Source organism: Tenrec ecaudatus, chromosome 8 (assembly GCF_050624435.1).
Source record: "Tenrec ecaudatus isolate mTenEca1 chromosome 8, mTenEca1.hap1, whole genome shotgun sequence".
NCBI lineage: Eukaryota > Metazoa > Chordata > Mammalia > Afrosoricida > Tenrecidae > Tenrec > Tenrec ecaudatus.
The window spans coordinates 68,381,686-68,405,016 of NC_134537.1; the positions used below are offsets into that span (position 1 = coordinate 68,381,686).

At 43.9% G+C, this 23,331-nt stretch overlaps 1 long non-coding RNA gene across 1 annotated transcript; it reads right to left on the reverse strand.

Annotated features, from left to right (window-relative positions):
• Positions 1-405: 405 nt before the first annotated feature.
• LOC142454964 (uncharacterized) lies at positions 406-23,050 on the reverse strand. The gene is made up of 3 exons (XR_012785734.1): positions 14,945-23,050; positions 14,415-14,665; positions 406-1,931 (listed from the first exon to the last, which is right to left on the reverse strand). It is a non-coding gene; the product is annotated as an uncharacterized LOC142454964 (long non-coding RNA).
• Between the last annotated feature and the right edge of the window lie 281 nt (positions 23,051-23,331).

Below are 23,331 nucleotides of genomic sequence, written 5' to 3' on the forward strand. Positions count from 1 at the left end.
CCTACAGCACACTAGGAACTTTATATATACTTTTCTTTTTTTAAATCCTGTAATCTTTCAATAAAAGTTCGAGTATGCCTAGCTTTTCCTTTAAAGTGTTGCACTTTTGCACCACTTCCTAGGGGTCAGTAAAAGTGCAAAGCATGTGATCATTCATCTTGCATTACTATAAAATGACATTTGATTTAGTTGAAATTTTAAGGTGAAAAACAAGAAATATGGATTAGAAAATGTCAGCTGTTTTCAGTGATTTGAAACTTTAAATGATCTACCTTTTCAAAAGTAGGGACATTGAAGACTTTCTAATACTTATATTTGTCATGATCACTTGATTGGTTCACAGACTTGTCAGTTTCTTCTTAATTAAAGCAGTAACATAGAGATGATGTACAAAGAAAAGGCAGCAATTTTGGAAGGAACTGCTTAGAGCTTTGGCATCTAGCCAAATAAAACCAGTTTCGAATTCCTAACATTTAAAATGGACTAAATGGATTTTCCCTTAACAGAAGAATCCAGACCAGATGAAAATCATTTCCAAATGATCTCATTATACTGCAGTGGTCTTTTATTATTTAGAGTGTGTAAATTTCTATTTGATCCCATCAACGCAAGTTTCAGAACTGTGATTACATAAAGATGTAGGCCGTGCTCCAAACATGTACATTTCTATATATCCCCAAATTTTGACCCCGAAAGTTCTTCCATTACCTTGGTCAGCCCTGCTCTTTATCAACCTTTGCCTCAGTGCTTCCAGCCTCTATGATAGAAAACCTTGCTGTTTTGAATGTCTCTGAAATAGATAGTTGTTGCTTAGTAAGCCTTCTTGGAAAGGTTCTCTTTCAAGTCCTCGAATCATCCTGCCCTCACCTTCCACCTTCCACATACTCTCTAAAACAGGTCTTCCCATCTGCCAGTGATGCCCCTAGGGCACTGTGTCTGTCCCCCAGACCTCCTCCCACAGCAGACACAAGATTGAAAGTGTAGTCATTTTTATTGGCAACTGAATCACAGCACATCATGTTGTAAGCTGCTTACATGTAGCTCTTCTTAGATTATGTGAAAACTAACAACAAACTATTGTAAAATCTTCCCACGTGGAACTGCAACACTGATTACAATATTATTAGTAACTGAGTGGAAGGCTTTTTTTTTGTTTTCACCTTTCCCTTTAATTACTACTTATATCTAAAATTTTTTAAAGTATCAATATAGGTACACAAGCAATCATTACCATAATACTTTAAAACACCAGGAAATTGGGCAGAATCATCAACTATAAACACACCTAGCACCACCAATGCATGCTAGTAGCACATGCCCGCAAAATCTTGTGATCCAGTTGGGTATTCATGTCAGCTCTTCTCAAAGTCTGTCCGCAGTTTTAGCCTAGCAGGTATATCTGCACATGAGCTAGGCTTCCCAAGAGCCCTGGTGGCTCAGTGGATTACACGTTGAGCTGCTAACAGCAAGTTCAGCAGTGCCAATTCACAGCTGTGTGGAATTGGAGGAGCCTTTCGACTCCAGAGCTGATTTAGCCTGGAACCTCCAGGGGCAGTGCTACTGGCCTAGAAGGTAACTGTGAGTGAGAATTGATCCTATGGCAGTGAGGTTGTTTTGTTTGTTTGTTTTGAAGCCTTCCTGCCAAAAACTCTTTGTGTTGTTATAATTAACTAGAGGAATCGGATTTAACAACAATAGATGTCTGCAAACACATTGCACAAGACGATTACAGACAGTCATTTTGGTGTCCCCTTCTCTGAGAGGGACACCCCTGTGGGCAACAAGGCTACTACTGCCTTTCTCGGCAGCACCGAGCCCTCCCAGTAGGCAGCAAGTCTGGGGAGCAAGCAGGCCAGGATTCGTTCTTCACTCCCTCCTCCTGGCTCTCTTCCTTGTCCCAGTCGCAGGCCTGTCCTCCAGAGTCATCTCTCCTTTAACACAAAAGAACATCCATTTTGCATTAAGCGTACCCATCTCACTGCCAAAATGCTGCTTCTAAAATTTAAAATAAAAATTAAATTCCCCAAATGACTGATCCCAACCTCCGCATTTCTATGGTTCTTCATTATGCTCACATTAAAATTTCAAACTCTTGTGATACAAAGCTCCGCATAATCTGGACCCTACCTCTTCCACTTGCCCTTTTTCTTACTGCAGCCCATATCGCACGCAATTGTGGAGTTACCAACAAATTACTAATACTTCCCGCCTTCTGCTCTCAGTCATTCGCAGAGCTCTGCCCTGGAATGTGCCACTCACTGAGGGTGAGAGGCTTTCCACCAATCCCTTGCCTCCGTGTATTTATGACATCTATCTCATCCAGACTCTCACCCCTGAGGGTCTCCCTGTGCTTCCAGAGATAAAGATCACTTTTTTATGTCACATTAAGTGGGATTTGTCTATTAACTTGTTTGTAGCTGCATTGTGACCTTTTTGAGAGCATGACATATATTTTATCTTTCAACCTGACAACTTTCCATGAAAGTGTATGATATTAGATATACACTCGCAGTACTCCGAGATGGCTGACTGGATGAATGAATGAACTCAACTCTTCTACATACTCGCCAATCAAGAATGAACAAATGTATGATTGTCAAGTACACAGAGTTGAATTCACGCATCAAATTAAATTAATTCGTTAGTTCATCCAATTAAATATTTAACGGACATTTATAGACTGAAACTGTGTTGAAGATTCTGTAGTTAAAACATACACAGAAAGGTCTAAAAACCATAGATCCTGCATTTCTGTTCAAATTCCAGGTAGAAAATGTATTCAAGATAGTGTAAGGTCTATGAAGGTTCGATATTTTGCTTTTGTTACAAATTAGTAAGTTAGCTGCTTGCTGTTTCATTGATGCTAGTCAAAGACTCCTAGACCAGCAATAAAACATACATATCAATATTTTTATAAATCATTTATTGAGGCTCATACAACTCTTATCACAATCCATACATACATACATTGAGTAAAGCACCCTTATACATTCGTTGCCCTCGTCATTCTCAAAATTCGCCTTCCACTTGGGTTCCTGGAATCAACTCATTTTCCTTTTTTCCTTCCCCACCTTCCAAGCTCCCCCTCCCTCATGAACCCTTAATAATTTATAAATTATTATTTTATCTTACACTGCCCGGCGTCTCCCTTCACCCACCTTCCCACTGCCCACCCCCAGAGAGGTCATATGTAGATCACCAAGATCGATTCCCCCTTTCTACACCTTTTTCCCTCCCGGTATCGCCACTCTCACCATTGATCCTGAGGGTTTCATTTGTCCTAATTCCCTGTTTTTCCAGATCCCAATTGTACTGCTGTGCATCCTCTGGTCTAACCAGGTTTGCAAGGTAGAACTGGGATCATGATAACTGGGGGAGAGGAAGCGTTTAAGAACTAGAGGAAGGTTTTCAGTTTCATTGTTGTTACACTGAACCCTGAGTGACTCATCTCCTCCTCACTATCCCTCTACAAGGGATGTCCAGTTGTCTACAGATGGGCATTGGGTCCCCATTACGCACTCCCCTCAGTCATGATGATGTTTTTCCCCCACCTTTGTTGCTTGAAACCTGGTCCCCTTGTCCCTTCATGATCACACATGTTGGTGTGTTGCTTCCATGTGGGCTTTGTTGCTTCTGGGCTAGATGGCTGCTTGTTTACTTTCAAGCCTTTAAGTCCCCAGATGCTATATCTCTCAATAGCCGGGCACCATCAGCCTTCTTCACCACACTTACTTAAGCACACATTCGTCTTCAGTGTTTAAGTGGGAAAGGCTATCACACAATGATGGTTTTTGTTCTTTGGTGTCTGCTACCTGATCCTTTCAACACCTCATGTTCACTTAGGCTTGTGTGCTTCTTCTCTGTGGACTTTGTTGCTTCTGAGCTAGATGGCTGCTTATTTCCCTTCAAGCCTTTAAGACCCCAGATGCTATATCTTTTTGATAGGTGGCACCATCAGCTTTCTTCACCATGTTTGCTTATGCACACGTCTGTCTTGAGCAATCATGTCAGGAAGGTGGGTATCATGGAATCACCGTTTAGCTGAGCAAGGTGCTTTTATATTGAGGGAGTGAGCACGAGAAGTCCCAATGTCCACCTGCTACCCTATTACTGAACCTATAAATATATCCACAGAGGTCTATTTCCCCCTAATCATAAATATATTTACATATGTACATGTCTGTATTTAGGCTTCTATGTATGCCCTTTGCCTCCTACTCCTTTCCTCTATTTCTTTATGCTTTCCTCCTGTCCCACTACCATGTTCAGCCTTCATTCTGGTTTCAGTAATTCCTCTCAGTTACCTTGTCCTTGGTCACTCCCTACCAGTTCTCCCATCCCCTCCCTGGCACTGGTTTTGAACCACTCGTTGTTCCCTTGTTCCTAGGTTGGCCAACACCTCCTCCTCCTCCCTTCCCCTACCTCCCACACTCTCATGTCCCTCTGGTACCATTGGTCCCGTTATTTTCTTCGCACATTATTTGTCCAGCCTATATTATCTAGGTGGACATGCAGATATAGTAATATGTGCATAAAATTGGGGAATGCTTTGACAGCACCAAAGTGGCACATAGGAACATGGCAACGACGGCAGCAACACCGACAAGCTAACAAACAGAAAAGCCACTGACATACAAAATTTAAAAGAAGAGTGGAAAAAAAAAACGACCTTAAAAAAGAGATTTTAAAAAAGAAAAAGAAAAGCCTGTTAGTAGTTTAAGGTCTGTTTGTTGACCTTTAGGAGTGTTTTCCAGAGGAGTATGATGGGGTGCCATGTCCTGGCCCCAAAGTCCATCCTTTATACTCTCTCAGGACCTCCTTGCTCTGCTTCCCCCACTGCTCCATTGCACGCCCCCAGTATTTTGCCTCAGTGTGGTGGGGTTAGCTCAGTCACACATCCCACACTGTCTCCGGTGGTGTCCCGTGTAGGGCCATGGGTCAGTGCAGGATGTCGCATCTCACCGTGCGGTCGGCTATATGGTCCTCTCTGTACATTGGGCCCTCCGAGCTGGGCTATCGTCCTCTGAGCTTGGTGGGCCCAGGTGTGCTCGGCTCCGCTGTTCCTCCTTCCTTTGCTTCAGGTTCCTTCTGGGTGTGGTGTGAAAGGTCAGTTCCTTTTCCACACCAATCTATTTAGATTTTCTGTGGTACTCCCTTCGATGGTGGAGATCTGGCTAGTTCTGGTTAGGGCCGGTGTATGGTCCAGTCTCTTTGTGGATTCCACCGCACGTTAAGTTGCCCTCCTGGTTTGGTGAGTCATGGTGGGGTCCATATGCATGTTCCAGTTCTGTGAGGACACAACCAATACTCTCCCCCTGGGTGGGTAAGTGCCCTGTTCCCGCCTACCCCGTGCCATCAACTCAGTTTCTCCCCACCACACTTCTCCCTTTCCCTGCCCCCTTCCCCTTCATGTTGGACTCTCATGTACCTCCCTAGGAGTGGCCTGCCCTCCCACCAACTATCTATGCTTCCACCCATTTATTGCGAGATAGATCTTTATTCTTCTATTCCTGGCATGCTGATTGTACCACTTCAGGGGACTTAGGTTATACCTGTCCTTTTGAGTTTGGCTTACCTCTATTAACATGATTCCTTCCAGCAATTCCCATGAAACGGCATGTTTTATGTGACTGTGTATGTGCTTTCCAGTGCTACATAGTACTCCACTGTATGTATGTGCCAAAGTTTACTAATCCACTCATCTATCTATGGAAACAGGCTGTTTCCAAGTCTTTGCGATTGTGAATTGTGCCACAATAAACATTGGAGCACAGATGACTGGTTGTGTTTTATTTGTTGCTTCCAACAGGTATTTGGCCAGTTGAGGGATGACTGGGTCATAAGGTAGATCAATTTCCATTTTAAGTATCGCCAGATTGCTTTCCACAGTGGCTGTACAAATCTACATGACCACCAGCAGTGAAGGAGAGTCCTTACTTCACCACAACCCTTCCAACACTTGTTGCTCTCTGATTTGCTTATTTTGGCTAGCCTCAAGGGTATTAGGTGGTATCTCATGGTTGTTTTGATTTGCATTTCTCTTATGGCTAATGACCTTGAACACTATCTCATATGCTTATTGGACATATGGGTCTCCTCCCTAGTGAAAGTTCTTTTGCCCACTGCCTTAGGGGGTTACCTGTTTTCCTCTTTTTGCAGGTCATGATGGTGTAGATTTTAGTAATGAGCCCTTTGTCCAATGTTTCATTAATAAAAATCCTCTCCCAGTCTGTGGGTTGTCTTATTGCCCTCTTGGTGAAGTCTTTCGAGGTGCACAGGTGCTTTATTCTTATTAAATCCTATTTGTCGATTTCCAGTTCACCTGTGTGTGTACCTTTCCCTGTTGCAGTGAGCCTATGAGCTCCCTGGGCCAGTGCTCTGAGATTAGTCCCGATTCCCTCCTTGATGGTCCTGATGGTTTAACTGGGATCCATTTTGAGTTTATTCTTGTGCATGGGGTCAGGTAAACGTCATGTTTCATCTTTCTACATGTGGATATCCATTGTTTCCTGCACCACTTGTTAAAAAGGGCATCCACATCCCACTTGATGGTTTGGGGACCCTTGTCAAAGATCAGTTGTCTATATGCTGATGACTTTACTCTTGGGCTTTCTATTCTTTTCCACTGGTCTGAGTATTTGTCGCTGTGCCAGTACCACGCTGTTTTGACCACTGTAGTTGTGCAATAGGCATTAAAATCAGGTAAGGCAAGTCCTCCAACTGTGTCCTCCTTCTTGAGTTGTTCTCTGCTAATTCTGGGTTTCTTCCCTCTCCTTATGAAATTGGTGGTCAGTGTTTCCAATTCTTTGAAGAAGGTTGATGGTATTTGAATTGGCATATCATTGAGCTTGTAAAGTGTTTTAGGTATGACTGTCATCTTTACTATGTTGAGCCTTCCAATCCAGGAGAAGGGGTGTTATTCCATTTGTGGAGGTCACTTCTGTTTATTGATCTTGTATACTACTACTCTTCCATATTCCTCTATCACTGTAAGTACTCCAGCTGTGGAGCTTTTGGGGTTTTCACTGTACTGGATCATGTCGTCTGAATGCAGCGATAGTTTTACCTCCTCCTCTCCCATTTGAATCCCTTTGATGTCCTTCCGCTGTCTTATGTTGTTAGAACCTCCAAAATGATATTAAATAGAGTGGGATTGCTTTTGTCTTTTCTCCATTGACTATGATGTTGGCCGTTGGTCTTTCATAGATAGCATGTACCAGCTTGAGGAATTTACCTTCCAATCCTATCTTCATGAGAGTCTTGATTAGGAATGGGTGTTGGATGTTGTCAAATGCTTTTTCTGCATATGGTTTTTATCCTTTTTCTTCTCGATGGACAACAGAAAAGTGGGTGAAAGGAGATGTCAGACAGGGCAAGATATGACAAAATAATAATTTATAAAATACCAAGGGCTCATGAAGGAGGGCGGAGCAGGAAGGGAGGGGAAAATGAGAAGCTTGATGCCAGGAGCTTAGGTTTAGAAATGTTTAGAAAAGATGAGGGCAATGACTGTACAAATGTGCTTTACACAATTGATGTATGTATGGATTGTGTAAGAGTTATATGAAACCCTAATAAAACAACATAAAATGATAATAAAAATAAAAAGACAGACCAGAACTAACCCCAAAGTTTTCATAGGTCATAATTTTTATAGGAGCTGATTTCCAGGTCTTTTTCTTAAAGAGTATCTGGTGAGTTTGAACCACTGACCTTTAGGATAGAATTGCTTTATGCCCCAAGGGAATATTTTATAATGTTCCCTATCACAAAATTATAATGATGTCTCTAAAGATAACCAAATTTGAGGGTGCATGGATTTGAGGCTGGATATATGGATTTGAGGCTCACACTGAGTTCTAGCCTCAATCTAAGAGCAGCAATTCATTCTTAGGACATGGTCTTGGTGGATGCTCACCCTCCTGAAGAGATCACTGAATATATGAATGCTAAAGCAAACATATGGTGAAGAAAGTAGATGGTGCCCAGCTATCTGAAAGAATAGCACCTGGGGCCTTAAGGCTTGTCTGAAAGCTCATCTTCAATCAACAAAGAGCCCTTGAAGTGAAGGGTCAACCAAATCCACATAGAAGAAGCACACCAGCCTGTCAGATCCAATGATTGTAAAAAGTGAATTCCAAATTCAAAGAATGCAGTGGTATCAGAACTTAACTTGTGAGCATCGAGGAAGACTATGAATGACAATGAAAGGCCAAAATCTATTGCAAAGTCCCCACGTGGATCAAACCTCCAGTAAATCCCGTGACCACAGTCCAGGGGTGTGAATGGCCTTGCGATCCGACAGAGCGTTGTAGAGCTGATTATGGCAGGCCTCATGAGTTGAAGTGTAATATCTTAATCATTTGATCTCCCTTTTGATCCATTCTAAAGTTGTTTCCATTTTTAATATTTTCTGCTTTCTTTTCAATTGAGGTTTTCAATGTTTTACAATTTTCTGTATATGAAATCCAGGACATATAGTTGTAGAGAGACAATAACTGGGTTGGTAATTGGCTAGGGGCATGACGGGGAGATGAGAGGGAATGGCTAGCTAACAGGAATGAGCATGAGAAGAAACTGTTCTAAATATGATTGTGGTGATGCGTGACCAAATCTTAATATGATTGAATGGTTAAATTATATATTTTAAGTATATGCCAATAAAATGACTCTTTAAATTAAAACAAAACAAACCAGAGTGGGAAAGTTCCCAGGAGTGTTGTCCTTCCCAAAAGTTAGAAGCTTTTATTCTGAAGTTTTTCTTCCAAAACCACACAGTACTTTTCTTGTGTTGTGGTTGTGGTTGTGCTGTGATTCCTTTAAGTCAGTGTCAATGCATAATGAGCTTATGCACACGAAACAAAACAAAACACTGTCCAGTCCTGCATCATCCTCACAAAGGTCATGTTTGAGCCTATTGTCAGAGCCACTATGTCCATCATCCTGTGAGTCGGCCAGTATCTCCTGACAACATACCCCAAATATGAAAGATGAAGTCTCACCATTCTCACTGCTGAGGAACACTTTAACTGTGCTTCTTCCCAAACAAATCCATTTGTCCAACAGATTTGCTCAATGTCATGTTTCCATGACTACTCCTGCTATGATCATCGACTGTGGATACAAGCAAATTTAAATTCTCAACAACTTCAATCCTTTCTCCATTTATCATGATGCTGTCTATTGGTCCATTTGTGAGGTTTTGGGTTTACTTTACATTGATTTGTAATCCATACTTAGGAATGTAGTCCTTGATCTTCCATTACCATGTTCAGTGCCTTTACTGGGTGAAATATTATTCCAATGCCAATTATTTTATCATCCTTGTCTCAACATTGACTTTTTTTGTTGTTGTTGTTTCAATCCCAACCCTATCCCTTGATTCACAAGATATTCTTCTTTCCTTCAAGTACTTCTAGTACTGGCAGTGGCTTTCATCTGTTGGTGCCATTATTACCTGAATCACCAGCAAGATGGCAAGACATTCAAATTTACAGTGGGTCAATTGGCTCAGATATGTGGTACCATTCCATAGACCAGAACAGGAGGAGCATTCTCCTTATACAAAGCATTTGTTTTTCCAGTTTATAGTTGTTAGGTATTGGGCTGCTAACCACAAGGTCTGCAGTTCAAAACCACCATCTGCTCAATAGAGGCATTCCACTCCTATCAAACAAAAATTAGTCTTGGAAACCCAGAGACACAGTTCTACCCTGTCCTATGGGGTCACGATGAGTCAGAATTGACTTAATGGGCATGAGTTTGGGTTTAAGAGACTCTAATTATGAACCAATGCTTGAATATCTACAAAGATCTTTAAATTCTTCAGCTCTGCCCATGCAGAGTGATTGTTTGTGATCAATATGGATAGTTGATCTAAAATTTTGTTTAAAATGTATTTTAGATGTTTAATTCTCATAAGAACTTGTTTTAGCTATACTCAAATAAGAATTTTGTTTCATCAAATATTCCAAACAAACTAGACTTCTACAGGTATTTGCTTTCCTAATCTAGATTTCGCAATTTCCTTGTGAAAATATCATGAGGTTCTTTCTCTTTTAAAACATGACTAGTTGATGTTTCCAGTGTGAGTTAAGATATTGGCTTTTGGGTATAATAATTCCTTGCACACATTAGATTCTATAGAGCCAGCACACTTTAGCTATGATAGCCATAAAGAAATTATACAGGGGAGACTGTTTTATGGATCAGACATTAATAAGGATTTACAAGTGGCTCACATATCCCAGATACAAATTTGTTCCTAGAGTAAAATGCATTTTGTTGTAGTTATCTCAGGGTATCTTTTATTTCAGGCAAGAGAACATACATTAACAAAATTAGGTGCCCCTCTAAGAGCTTTGTAGCAGTAAACGTATTGCATAAGAGGGCAGTGTCAAGCACAAAAGAGCAAGTACAACGTGAGTCCACTGATGTAAGCTTTAAAAAAAATGCAAAAGGGGCATAGCGAAAAAGCGACTGTATACAAACATTCCTGGGGCGAGGACCAGGTAGTATAGCAAGGACCAGAGCAAATACAGGGATACATATGGTAGACAACTAAAAAAGAAGGTGGGGAAAGGGAAAAACAATAAAAAAGAAATCGGTAGCAGGGGGAGAGCATAGGCCACTAACCTAGCCAAGGGGTGGGTATTGTTTATCTCTCCACAGGGAAAGAGGGACCAGACTTCAACCCAGTGCTCCTACATGTGAATGCAACATGCCGGCGTGGAGTAGGAAAACAGTGGAGAGGTCTGAGGGGCTGGCCCCAATCCCAACTACTACGTGGACACCTGTCTCTCTCCCCAGAAGGATTTAGTTCAAAGGATGGCACTGAATCTGCAGCTCAGAGAGGGACATACCTGATCAGAGTACATGGGAACAGGTAAAGTGGGGGTAGAAGGGGCGAGTGGAGCACATCCTGGCCCACCAGGCCTTGAGAACAATGTTCCCAATTAGAGAAGCCAGTCCACAGAGAGGACCATATGGCCAGCCCACTATGAGACATGACATCCCTCACTGACCCATAGCCCAACAGGTGACAACACCGGAGACACAGTGTGGAAATTGTGCCCAATCTAATCCCAACACACCGAGGCAAAACACTAAGGGGGTGCAACAGAACAGTAAGAGAATTGGGCAGCGAGGTCCCCAGGGAATGCTGAAGGTGGAATTTGGAGCCAGGGCATGGTGTCCCAACAGACTAAACTGGAAAACACTCCTAAAGGCCAACAAACAGTTCATGAACTAACTACAAGTTTTTCTTTTTTGTTGTGTTTTGTTTTTTGTCATTGGTTTGTTGTTGTTTTGTTGTATAGTGTTGCTTGGTTTTGCTCTGTCTTGTTTTTGAGCATGTTATTATCTCCGCAGGTCTGTCTAAATAAAATAGGCTGGATGAACAATCTAGAGGAGAAACAATGGGACCAACAGTTCCGGGGGACATGGGAGAGGGAGAGGTGTGGGGAAAGGTAGTGGTGTTAACAAACCCAGGGACAATGGAGCAACAAGTGATCCAAACTGATGGTGAGGGGGGCATAGGAGGCCTGGTAGGGTGTGATCAAGGGTAATATAACCAAGAGGAATTACTGAAACCCTAATGAAGACTGAGCATGATAGTGGGACAAGAGGAAAGTCAAAGGAAATACAGGAAAGAGCTAAGAGGCAAAGGGCATCTACATAAGTCTAAATATAGGCATGTACATATGCAAATATATCTATATATGAGGATGGGGAAATGGATCTATGTGCAGATATTAATAGGTTTAGTATTAAGGTAGCAGGAGGACATTGGGCCTCCACTCAAGTACTCCCTCAATGCAAGAATACTTGCTTCTATTAAATTGGCATTCTTTGATGCTCATCTTCCCGATACAACCACTAAGGACAAAGTGGGTGAATAAGCAAATGTGGTAAAGAACACTGATGGTGCCCGGCTATCAAAAGATATAGTGTCTGGGCTCTTAAAGGCTTGAAGGTAAACAAGCGGCCATCTAGCTCAGAAGCAACCGTGGAAAAAGCACACTAGCCTGTGTGATCACAAGGTGCCAAAGGGATCAGCTATCAGGCATCAAAGAACAAAAAATCATATCATTGTGTGCTCACCTCCCTGACACGATCACTGAAGACAAATGGGTACATAAGCAAATGTGGCGAAGAAAGCTGATGTTGCTCGACTATCAAAAGATACAGTATTTGGGGTCTTAAAGGCTTGAAGGTAAGCAAGTGGACATGTAGCTCAGAAGCAACAAAGCCCACATGGAAGAATGCCAGCCAGCCTGTGTAATCACGAGGTGTTGAAGGGATCAGGTATCAGGCATCATCAGAATAAAAAATCATATTATAGTGAATGAGGATGGGGGAGTGCGGAGTGGAGACCCAAAGCCCATTTGTAGGCCACTGCACATGCCCTTACAGAATGGTCTCAGGGAGGAGACAGCCAGTCAGGGAGCGATGTAGCAACAATGAAACACAGAACTTTCCTCTAGTTCCTAAATGCTTCCTCCTCACCCCCACCATCATGATCCCAATTCTACCTTACAAATCTGGCTAGACCAGAGGATGTACACTGGTACAGATAGGAACTGGAAGCACAGGGAATCCAGGGCGGATGATCCCTTCAGGACCAGTGGTGTGAGTGGCGATACTGGGAGGGTAGAGGGAGGGTGGGTTGGAAAGGGGGAACCGATTATAAGGATGTACATGTGACCTCCTCCCTGGGGGATGGACAACAGAAAAGTGGGTGAAGGGAGACATTGGATAGGGCAAGAGATGACAAAATAATAATTTATAAATTATCAAGGGTTCATGAGGGAGGGGGAACAAGGAGGGAGAGAAATGAGGAGCTGATGCCAGGGGCTTAGGTGGAGAGCAAATGTTTTGAGAATGATGAGGGTAATGAATATACAAATGTGCTTTACACAACTGATGTATGTTTGGATTGTAATAAGAGTTGTATGAGCCCCTAATAAAATGATTTAAAAAAAGAGGGCAGTGTGTTACTATTCTGCAACAGTAAACAGTCTCACAGGCCTCAGCATTAATTGCAATTCACAATTATAAGTACTATAATTAAGCACCCATAATAAGTTAAATTAATCACATAAAGGTGTTTTTTGTTTTTACATATTTATTTCTTTTAAAGCATGTCGAATAAACAGGGATTTGTAAAACAATTTTGTTTTCAAAATGTGAGCAGATTAGTTCAATACTATATTATAGTCTGTCAGTAATATATTCGTTCAGAAAGTTATACCTGCCCTGCTTAACAATATAATTGGTACATTTAAAACTAGCAAATATACACAAATTCTGAACTAACTGAATATGACTCAAAATGTGTGAGACTGGGTTGCCTGCAGAAACAAAACTGGTGGCACATATCAAGAAGTAATTTTAAAAGGTCAAGTACTGTAGAACACTGGGGCTTTGAACCGTAGATTTTTAAGGTGCACAGCACACTCCAAAGACTGTGCCAAAGGGATTGAATGTGGAAACTCCAGTAAGTGAACTGAACTCTATCTAAAACACACCTGTAACCTGAGGTCTTGTGACTGAAAATGCATGGTGTTGAAAGAAACCGTAGGCGGCTAGAGTGAGAGCATGGAACTTTTGGTAAAGGACAAACATTGTCTTAAAGCACTAAGGCCCTGTGTGCTCTATTTAGATCTATATTTTGCCAGTAGACTGGTGATTGATGTTGTCAGGGAATACTATTGTAAATCTGCCTGACAGCCAACCACCATTTGTTTGTGTGAACAGCATCCAGCCACGTACGGATTTATTCTATACAAGTGTATTATGATATGTAGAGTTAACCTACAGTGATTCAGTCTCCCTCTTTCAACAGTGTTTTAAAAAAATTACCAGGGACTGATGACTGACAGTATTAACTGAAGATTGGTATGCTCCAGGAAGATGATTGAGAAGACTCTCTACCATAAATTAACAAGGAAGTGTCTAAGGGGAGCAAAAGGCAGATTAAAAAAAACATAGATGCAGAAATGGATTTGGAGTTTGCACTAAGTCCTAGCTCTAATTTAAGAACAATTAGTTCTTACAACGTGGCCCTGCTTGATCCTACTCTCAGGAAGGGAACACAAAAGATACGGGTGCCATAGCAAAGTGTGGTGAAGAAACTAGATGGTGCCCAGCTATGAGATAAAATAGCATCTAGGGTCTTAAAGGCTTGTTCTCAAGTCCACAGGGAAGAAGCACATGAACATCCATGACTCAAGGATGGTAAATCATACAGTCCAAAACAAAGGAGGGAATAGTATCAGAACCTAAATTGTGAAATTCTGGTTTACAGAGGCTATGGATGGCAGTGGAAGCCCAAAAAACATTTTGAGATCTACACAGGAAGTAAGTCTCCAGTGATTTCTATCATAATGGAGGGATGGGAATAAATTGCTTACCAAACAGATACTGGTGAGATGACTGTAGATCAAAATGATAACTTGACGTGAGCAGTTTGAACCTTGTCACTTGATCCCCCATCACGCCCTCTGACAAATGTTGGGCCTGGTCTGGTTTTCAACATTTTCTGAGGGATTTTCTGTCCCCTTTTCATACTGGGGTTTATCTCTGAGGTAATTTGTCATTGTTGGTAGCCCTCTTGAATTTTTGTTACATGTTTTTCGGTATATGAAGCCCAGGATTGATGAACCTGTAGAGACAGTAAGTAGAAAAAGGGTTCTTGGGGGCATGGTGGGGGAGGGGCTAAAATAGAACTGATGTTAATGGGAGCCACTACTGCCACGGTGTAGGGTTAAAATATATAATATAATATATATAATATAATATTATATATTATATATATATATATATATATATATATATATATATATATATATGATGTTAAGGAGTGCAAAACCAAAGAATATGGTTTGTAACTGATTGCAGTAGCAATTGTACTATTAGATTCAGGGAAGGAAGGCGAGCTTACCTTGGACGCACAGAAGAATACCACCAGTTGAGATGCGAAAACAGCAAAAGGAGTTGATTTGCTAGCTCGAGCTAAGGCTTCCTCCGTCCGCTGCCAGGCACAGCGGGACCTGGACCCAGCGTCCAAAAGGGGATCAACCAGCCCCCAAGCTCTTTGTTCTCCGGGTTTCTATAGGGCCAGGGACAAGGGGCGGGGCAAGTAGTAGTCCAGGGTTGCTGTTCTTTAAACTTATTGGAGAAAACTTCTGGCATCAGCATTGTCCAGCGGTGATTGGTGAGTTGGTTCGCGCATGCTTTCCTGATTGGTCAGTCACTGGTGGGCTGTCACTCAACCTCTATTGGCTAATACATCATCAAGCGATGTGTCCCATTGGTTAGGTTGGGTCAGATGTCAGGCGATGTGTCCCATTGGTTAGGTCGGTTCAGGAGATGTTAGGCGATGTCTCATTGGTTAGGTGGATCAGGTGATGTGTTGCCTCAGTGACCAGGAACTTGAAACTGAAACCGAAACCTAGGCCAACCTCAAACCCCAGCTTTCATACAGCCTGTTTTAACTTCTACTCTGCTGATTCTAGCAGTTGCACACCCGTGCCCCACATTTCCCCCTTTTTATGTTTTAACTATTTGGAGTAATCATACTTCAAAAAAAATGCGGGTAAGCAAGTGGACAGAAGCAAGAAACTTAGCAGATTATATTACACATTACAGTTAATTCAGCTTAGTTTAGTGGTGCATATGTTTGTCTAAGTACCATAAGCTGCACTGTGTTAATGCGGTTTTTTACAAAAGTAACTAGTCTATTAAGAATACAAGGCCCACTGGAGATCCCCTCACAGAGGGGTTTCGGAGAGATGGGTCAGTCAGGGTGCGATGAAGTACCGATGAAGAACACAGCTTTCCCCCAAATCCTGGATGCTTCCTCCCCCCAACTACCATAATCCGAATTCTACCTTGCAGGACTGGATAGGGCAGAGGTTGTACACTGGTGCATATGGGGGCTGGAGGCACAAGGAATCCAGGGTGGATGATACCTTCAGGACCAAGGGTGTGAGGGGCGATAGTGGGAGAGTAGAGGGTGAGTGGGTTAGAAAGGGGTAACTGATTACAAGGATCCACATGTGACCTCCTCTCTGGGAGACGGATGGCAGAGAAGGGGTGGAGGGGGGGGAGACTCCGGATAGGGCAAGATATGACAAAATAACAAATCTATAAATTATCGAGGGATCATGAGGGAGGGGGGAGCGGGGAGGGAGGGGAAAAAAAAGAGGACCTGATACAAAGGGCTTAAGTGGAGAGCAAATGCTTTGAAAATGATGAGGGCAAAGAATGTATGGATGTGCTTTATACAATTGATGTATGTATATGTATGGATTGTGATAAGAGTTGTATAGGCCCCTAATAAAATGTAAAAAAAAGAAGTTGATGTAAAGTTAATTGTGGCAATGATTGCACACTGTACTATGTTAAATTGTATGTTAAATGAATTATATGTCAATAAATTGTTTTTAAAAAAAAGAATACAGGGCCCAAAGGTTAACAAAAGCAGCAGCGTTACTACAGGTCCTATGATAGAGGATAACAGGGTAGTACACCAGGGGGAATTGCTAAACCAGCTTTGGCTTTCTGATTGAGTTAATTTTCTGTCCTCAATGCTTTTTGGATATGTTTCGTGGAGTCTTTCATTATTCCTGAGTGGTCTGCATAGAAACAGCATTCTTCATTAAGGGCCACACATAAGCCTCCTTGCTGCAGAACAATTAAATCTAGCCCTCTACGATTTTGTAGCACTACCTCGGAAAGAATGCTTACAGATTTTTCTAGATGCGTTATTGCATCTTCTAGTCTGGCTAAATCCTCATCAATTAAACTCCGGAGATGGGTCAGTCAGCTATTTGGGGCGCTTAGAGCAGCTATTCCTGTGTCCGCTCCAGCAGCGCTAACTCCAAGTAACAGGGTGACAGTTAAAACAGTGACAAGGTCTCTTTTAAATTTCTGGTGGTGTTGGTAAGACCATCGTAACCATCCAGCTACCCATGAATGGAAAATAACCCGGGGGAAAGAATTATATTTACACAGAATTCTGTAGCATTGGTAGGGTGTAACAATTTGGTAGATAGGCAAGGGGAAAGTCTGGAATTTGAACATATCCACATACTACCTTTAGTAGGAATTATCCACTTATTTCTCTGGTTGATCTGAGAATTAATGGTTATACATGAGGCCTCATATTTTTTTCGGAATTTTTCCTACACACGCTCCAATTCCTTGAACATTTTCCATCGTGAAACCTTTTCTTTTACGGCTATTCCAGTCACACCTCGCATCGGCCTCCTGAACCAAAGCTCTATTTATAGCTAGGGTGTCATAATACGGGGGTTCTATACTATAACAAAGCCAACAACTTTTAGTAACATTGGGGTTAGTACTGTTTAATGCATTATACGTTGATACTATTAAGTCAAACGGGGGAGAATTGAGGTGGGCCCTGTTCTGTGTGTCTTCTGGACCAGCCGTTGATGTGAAAGTACGTAAGACTTTTGGGACTGGGGTGGCTATTATTTTGGAAGATTTGGAACGGCTGGGTACTACCGACAAACGGACTAAATTATAATCGGGTCTTCCGTTATACAGATACAAGGCCCACGTTATCCCTCAGATCCAGGTCTCCCTGTGATGGTACCGGCTGTGGATGGTGATTTTTATGGTATTATTAGCATCAGCACTATTACTTGACACAAATTTCACTGACACATATTCTTCTTTAGAGCTCCATTTCCAATCACCATCATTGGCGGTTACACGAGCCCATTCACAACAATAGGGCCATTGTGCTTTACTGGAACACCCCTGTTGCAGGCTACGTCCCCATCATCTTCCTCTGTCAGTGCCCTCAGGCCAGGTTGTAGGGCACACATAAAACCCCTGCTTTCTCAGGACCAGTTTATCATTTGAAGGTGTGCTATACCTGACATACCGTGCCACTCGAGGGGCGGGGCCAATTCTTTCTTGCCAGAATTGTTCGAGGCTGAAAAATATTTCAGGGTACTGCATTACAGTTATTGGGTATGTTTTACTCACTGTTGCTAGAGCGTCTCCGGTAACTAGATTTTTCAGAGTCCAGGTGTGAATCCAAGGTTCATGTTGGTTAGTTACAGTTCATCTTGATAATTGCAGAAAGGAACACCCAGAGAGCCACCAGCCACAGGATCATGATGGTCTGCTGAGGGGCACCCGAAGCGGGTTGGGGTTGCTGAGTTCCCGTCCACACGTTTTCTGGAGGCTCCGCTAGGCGGGTATGGCTATGGTGAATCCAGGCAGCTATTCCTTATCAGGTGTTTTAACCTCTCCTACAGCCTACACCTAAAGGTGGTAGGAGAGGTTAAAACACCTGATAAGGCCCCTTCCAATTGGTTTCTAGATTCTTGCTACGGAACCTTCGAACCCAAACCCAATCCCCAGGCAAACATTGATGCTGTCTTCCAGCTTCATTGGCCTGCTTTATGGCATGGTGGTAAACAGCTTGAATAGCGAGCCAAACATTGGCCTAAATTCTTTGTAAGGCTTGCATAGCCTCCAATATCTCAGCCGGCCCTGCATAGGGCGGACTGACTGTTCTAAGGATAATTGGGGGTGGTTTACCATACACTATTTCAAAAGGCGTTAATCTCAAAGGAGGAATTCCGCATGCGGAATGTAGCAAACGGCAGGAGAGTCACCCAGTTTTCGCCTGTCTCGGAGGCCAATTTGGTTAGAGTCTCCTTTAGAGTTCTATTCATCCTTTCTACCTGCCCAGAGCTTTGCGGGTTGTATGCACAATGCAATTTCCAATATGTTCCCAAGGCTCAGGCCAAATTTTGAACGAACTCCCTTACAAAAGCGGGTCCGTTATCAGATCCAGTTGTTTGAGGCACTCCATATCTAGGAACTGTTTCCTCTAGCACCTTCTTTGCTACTATCAGGGCGGCCTCCCTTTTAGTTGGAAAAGCTTCTACCCAACCTGAAAAAGTATCAATGAAGACTAGCAGGTACTTGTAACCATATTTGACTGGCTTGATTTCAGTGAAATCCACCTTCCAATGTAGCCCAGGTTGCTTACATCTGTCTCTGACCCCTTGATGCACATTTACAATTTTACCTGGTTTCGTTTCTTGGCAGACACGGCATTGGCTCACCAGCTGTTCTGCAGTCAGTCTTTGGCCTTTGAATTGTAGTTTGGCAGTTTGCAACAATTGCAGCGTTTTCCTTTTTCCCAATCAGCAGTACGATGTAAATTGTACAACATCTCTTGTCCCACCTCAGCGGGGAGGAGAAGATTGTCCTGGGCCTTCAGCCACAGTGAGCCCTCGTCAGTTAGTGCTTGCAGCTCTTCTTTGGCCCACAGTTCTTCAGCTGTGTAGCCGGGCACACTTGGAATGGACCCCATTCCTGGAGAAGAGAATTAAACAGCCATACCTGCCCACCTGGTTCTTCAGGTCCATTTTCCTCCTTTCCTTGGACCGCAGCCTTTTTCGCCTTTGTCTGTGGCACGATTGCCCTTAGCTTCCATGGAGCTGCCCTTTTGATGTCCGGGCGTGTGCACCACAGCCACCGCCTTTTGCCCTCGGCTAACTGCAGGGCCTTGGTAAACGCGATGAGTTCGGCTTTCTGGGCTGAAGTTCCGGTGGGCAGTTGGCCAGTCCAGACTACTTGGCCCTCTGCAGTAACAATTGCCACCCCAGCATACCTTTTAGCATCCTACATAAAACTGCTGCCATCTGCGAACCCCATTAGATCACTGTTAGGTAGGGGCCTGTCAATCAGGTCTTTCCTAGGCAGGTGGATGTCTGCCACAATGTCAGCGCAATCATGCTCCACTGGTCCCAGCTCCAGGTCCGGTAACAAAGTGGCAGGATTTAAAACAGTGGGAGAAGAAAAGGTTATTTGGGGTACATTTAACAATAGTCCCTGGTAGTGAGCCGCACATTTTGAAATCCACTTCCCTGGGGGTTGTTTTAGAACTCCCTCTATGGCATGAGGGGTATAGGTAACCAGGTCCTGTCCCAGAGTGAGCTTATTTGCATCTTTTACTAACATGGCGGTAGCAGCAATAATTCGCAGGCAAGCCAGCCATCCAGCCACCACGGGGTCTAGCTTCTTTGACAGATAGGCCACTGGCCTTCTCCAGGGCCCAAGCAGTTGAGTTAGGACCCCTTTAGCCACTCCTTTTGCTTTGTTCACAAACAGGGCGAACGGCTTGGATGGGTCTGCAATGCGAGGGCAGGTGGCTCTAGCCTGGCCCTTTTCAAAGTTTTAAAGGCTTGATCCATAGCTGTGCTCCAGGTTCGAGTTCAGTGAAAACAGGGGGACAATGTTGCGCCCACCCTGGAGTCCCAGTTTCAGCCCATGCTTCTGGAAAGTCCTTTAACTGTTAGCTGACATCTGTTCCTTTGGGGCTGAGTTCAAATTGAAATAGTTCGTACTCATCAGCTAGGCTCATAGTGAGGACTGATATTTGTCCAGGTGGACAATTTAGGGTATTTAAAGGTCGCCTTTTTGAGTCTGTCAAGTGGACCTGTCCATCATTTATCTTAGTCAGGATATCTCTTCCCAGCAGGGGTGTCAGGCACTCAGGGATGCTCATGAATGAGTGACTTACCCGACCCACGCTGAGATCCACTTTGTGGTCTGAAATCCATCGTAACAGTTAGTCCCTGTAGCGCCTTGCACCCTGCTGGTGCGGCTCAACAGCCTTTTATCGACACCCGTGAGGGCCGAGTGTTCTGCCCCCCGTGTCTACCAAGAAATTAACTAGTTTCCCCTCCACCAATAAAGTTACCCTGGGTTCGGGAGGGGTTCCGACCCCGTCCCCCCAAGTCACTATCTTCTTTGGTTCCTGCATAAAATGGGTCTATTGTTTCGTATTACCTCCTTATCCAATCCTCAGCCTTTCTTTCCACTTTCTAACATCCTTCTCTTCCGGGGACACTGGTCATCCCAGTGCCCCCTTTCCTGACAATACCAGCACCAAACCTCCCCTTTCTCAGTCAACCCTTCTCGTCTTTCCCTCTCCAGACAGTCCTGTGCCCAGGGACCCTGCTCTTCACAGTACGCACACTGGTCCTTGTCGAGTGTGACCCTGTGCCCGCCCCTTCTCTCCCTGTGTCCCGGGCACGCTCTCTGTTTTCTCCTGCAGCTACCGCTACCACCATCACCTCAGCTACTTCTCTAACTATGTTCTGTTTCACTTGCTTGGAGCCTTCCATCTTCCATCTGCTGTCTTTCTTTCCTCTCTCCCGGGGTTTCTCTATTGGTATAGACCCTTTCTGCCACTTTCACCACCTCTCTTCCCCATCTCCTCAATGACAACCACTACACCTTCTCCATCGTGCCCCCTCCATCTCCACCACCACAGCGCAACCTTCACCTTCATTGCCCCATTTCTCACTTTCACCACTACCACTTCCAACAAATCCTTCAAAGTCTTCTCTCCCAGCCTTTCTACTTTCTGCAACTTTCTTTTGACATCTGGTGCAGCTGGATAAATAAAAGCCATCATGACTGCAGCCTTACTTTCCTCCGATGTGGGGTTTATGGGGGTACATAGCCTAAAAGCTTCCATAATACGTTCTAGAAAAACAGCTGGGCTCTCTTGAGGATCTTGCCTCACATCACCTACCTTTGCCAAATCGGTTGGCTTCCTTGCCCCCGCTTGGAGACCAGTCATGAGAACCTGACGATAAACCGGAGGCTCTCCCTACCTTATGGATCATTAAAGTCCCAAGCAAGTCTTTCCAAGGGAAACGCCCGATCACCCTGGGGTTTACTGTGGGCTGCCCATCGTCACCTGGTACCAGCTTCCTAGCCTCCCGTTGAATGCGCTCTCTTTCTTCTGTGTTCAAGAGAAGGTGAAGAAGCTGCTGACAATCATCCCAAGTGGGCTGGTGGGTGAACAGGACAGAAGCTAAAAGATTAATGAGGTCTTGCGGGTTTTCAGAAAATCTAGCATTTTGAGACTTCCAGTTATATAAGTCACTGGTGGAAAAAAGGCCAATACTGAAGGGCCTGCTCCCTGTCACCCTGCACAAGGCAGACTGCCCGTAATGGCAGAGCCTGTGTGAGGTCAATAGAGCCTGGGGGTGCTATTTCTCTACCTAACCTACAACGGGATCGCATGGCAGGTCCCAGAGGAGTTCGGCTAGGAGGAGGGGGAGAGACGGAAGAGGGAGATTCTGAAGAAGATGGGATAGGGGAGAGAGACTTCGACGACTGTGGGAGAGCAGGGGAAAGGGCCCGTACTTGGTTCTAAGGGCGTGGCGTTTGCCAGGTTTCATCCAAATCGTCGGGCGGCGGTTCTGTCTCGGTCTGTAAAAGTTTGGGGTGAACTTTGTTAGCAACCAAAATCTGAGTCTGAATATTTTTAATCCAATTAGGGGGATCCTGTGCCAAATCTTGCCACACTAGGATATAGGGTATCTGGTCAGGATGGCCTTCCCGTCCGGGTCGGAAGACAACATGTTTTTTTACCTTCTTGACAATCCGTAGGCTAAAAGTTCCCATACTCGGCCATCCAACTCCAAACGCCGGCCACTCTGAATGACAGAAACTATTTTCCCTTTTCTAATTTCAACAGAAAAGTTATTCGCCCTATTTTTGACTTCCTTAAAATTGTTCACCAATAGGGACAACGGGGTGCTTGAAGAGTCTTCCATAGTTATGGAAAAAAATAAATGAATAAAGACAAGCTACATAAAAGCAAGACAAACAAACAAGTTGCGACACAGAGGACGACCACACAATGTCTGCAGACTCTCCGAGGCACCTAACACCTCTCCGTCCGAACAGACCTAGTCTTTCGGAACCCAGGTCCGGACTCAAACCGGAACTTCCCAGGGGAACAGGAGGGCCTCTCCACTCTGAACCCAACCAGTGACCGCTCTGCTCTGGCGCTTCCACCTTGGTCGTATTCTGGTCCCAATTAACGGCGCCACCCAGAAATCTGTCCGTACAGAATTAAAGAAAAGAAAAGAAAAAGAAACTCCTACCTCAAGGTCGGTCCGTGCGTCCTCGGCAGGGCCAGTGCTCTCAATCCCCAATCCCAGACAAACCCCCAGTATTAGATTCGGGGAAGGAAGGTGCGCTTACCTTGGGCGCACGCAATAATCACGACCAGTTGAGATGCAAAAGGAGTTTATCAGCTAGCTCGAGCTAGGGCCTCCCTCCGCTGCCCCGAGTAGCGGGGACCCAGTGTCCAAAAGGGATTCACCCCACCTCTTTGTTCTTCGGCTTTTATAGGGCAAGGGGCGGGGCAAGGGGCAATCCAGGGTTGCTGTTCTTTAAACTTATTGGAGAAAACTTCTGGCACCAGCATTGTCCAGCGGTGATTGGTGAGTTGGTCCTTGTGTGCTTTCC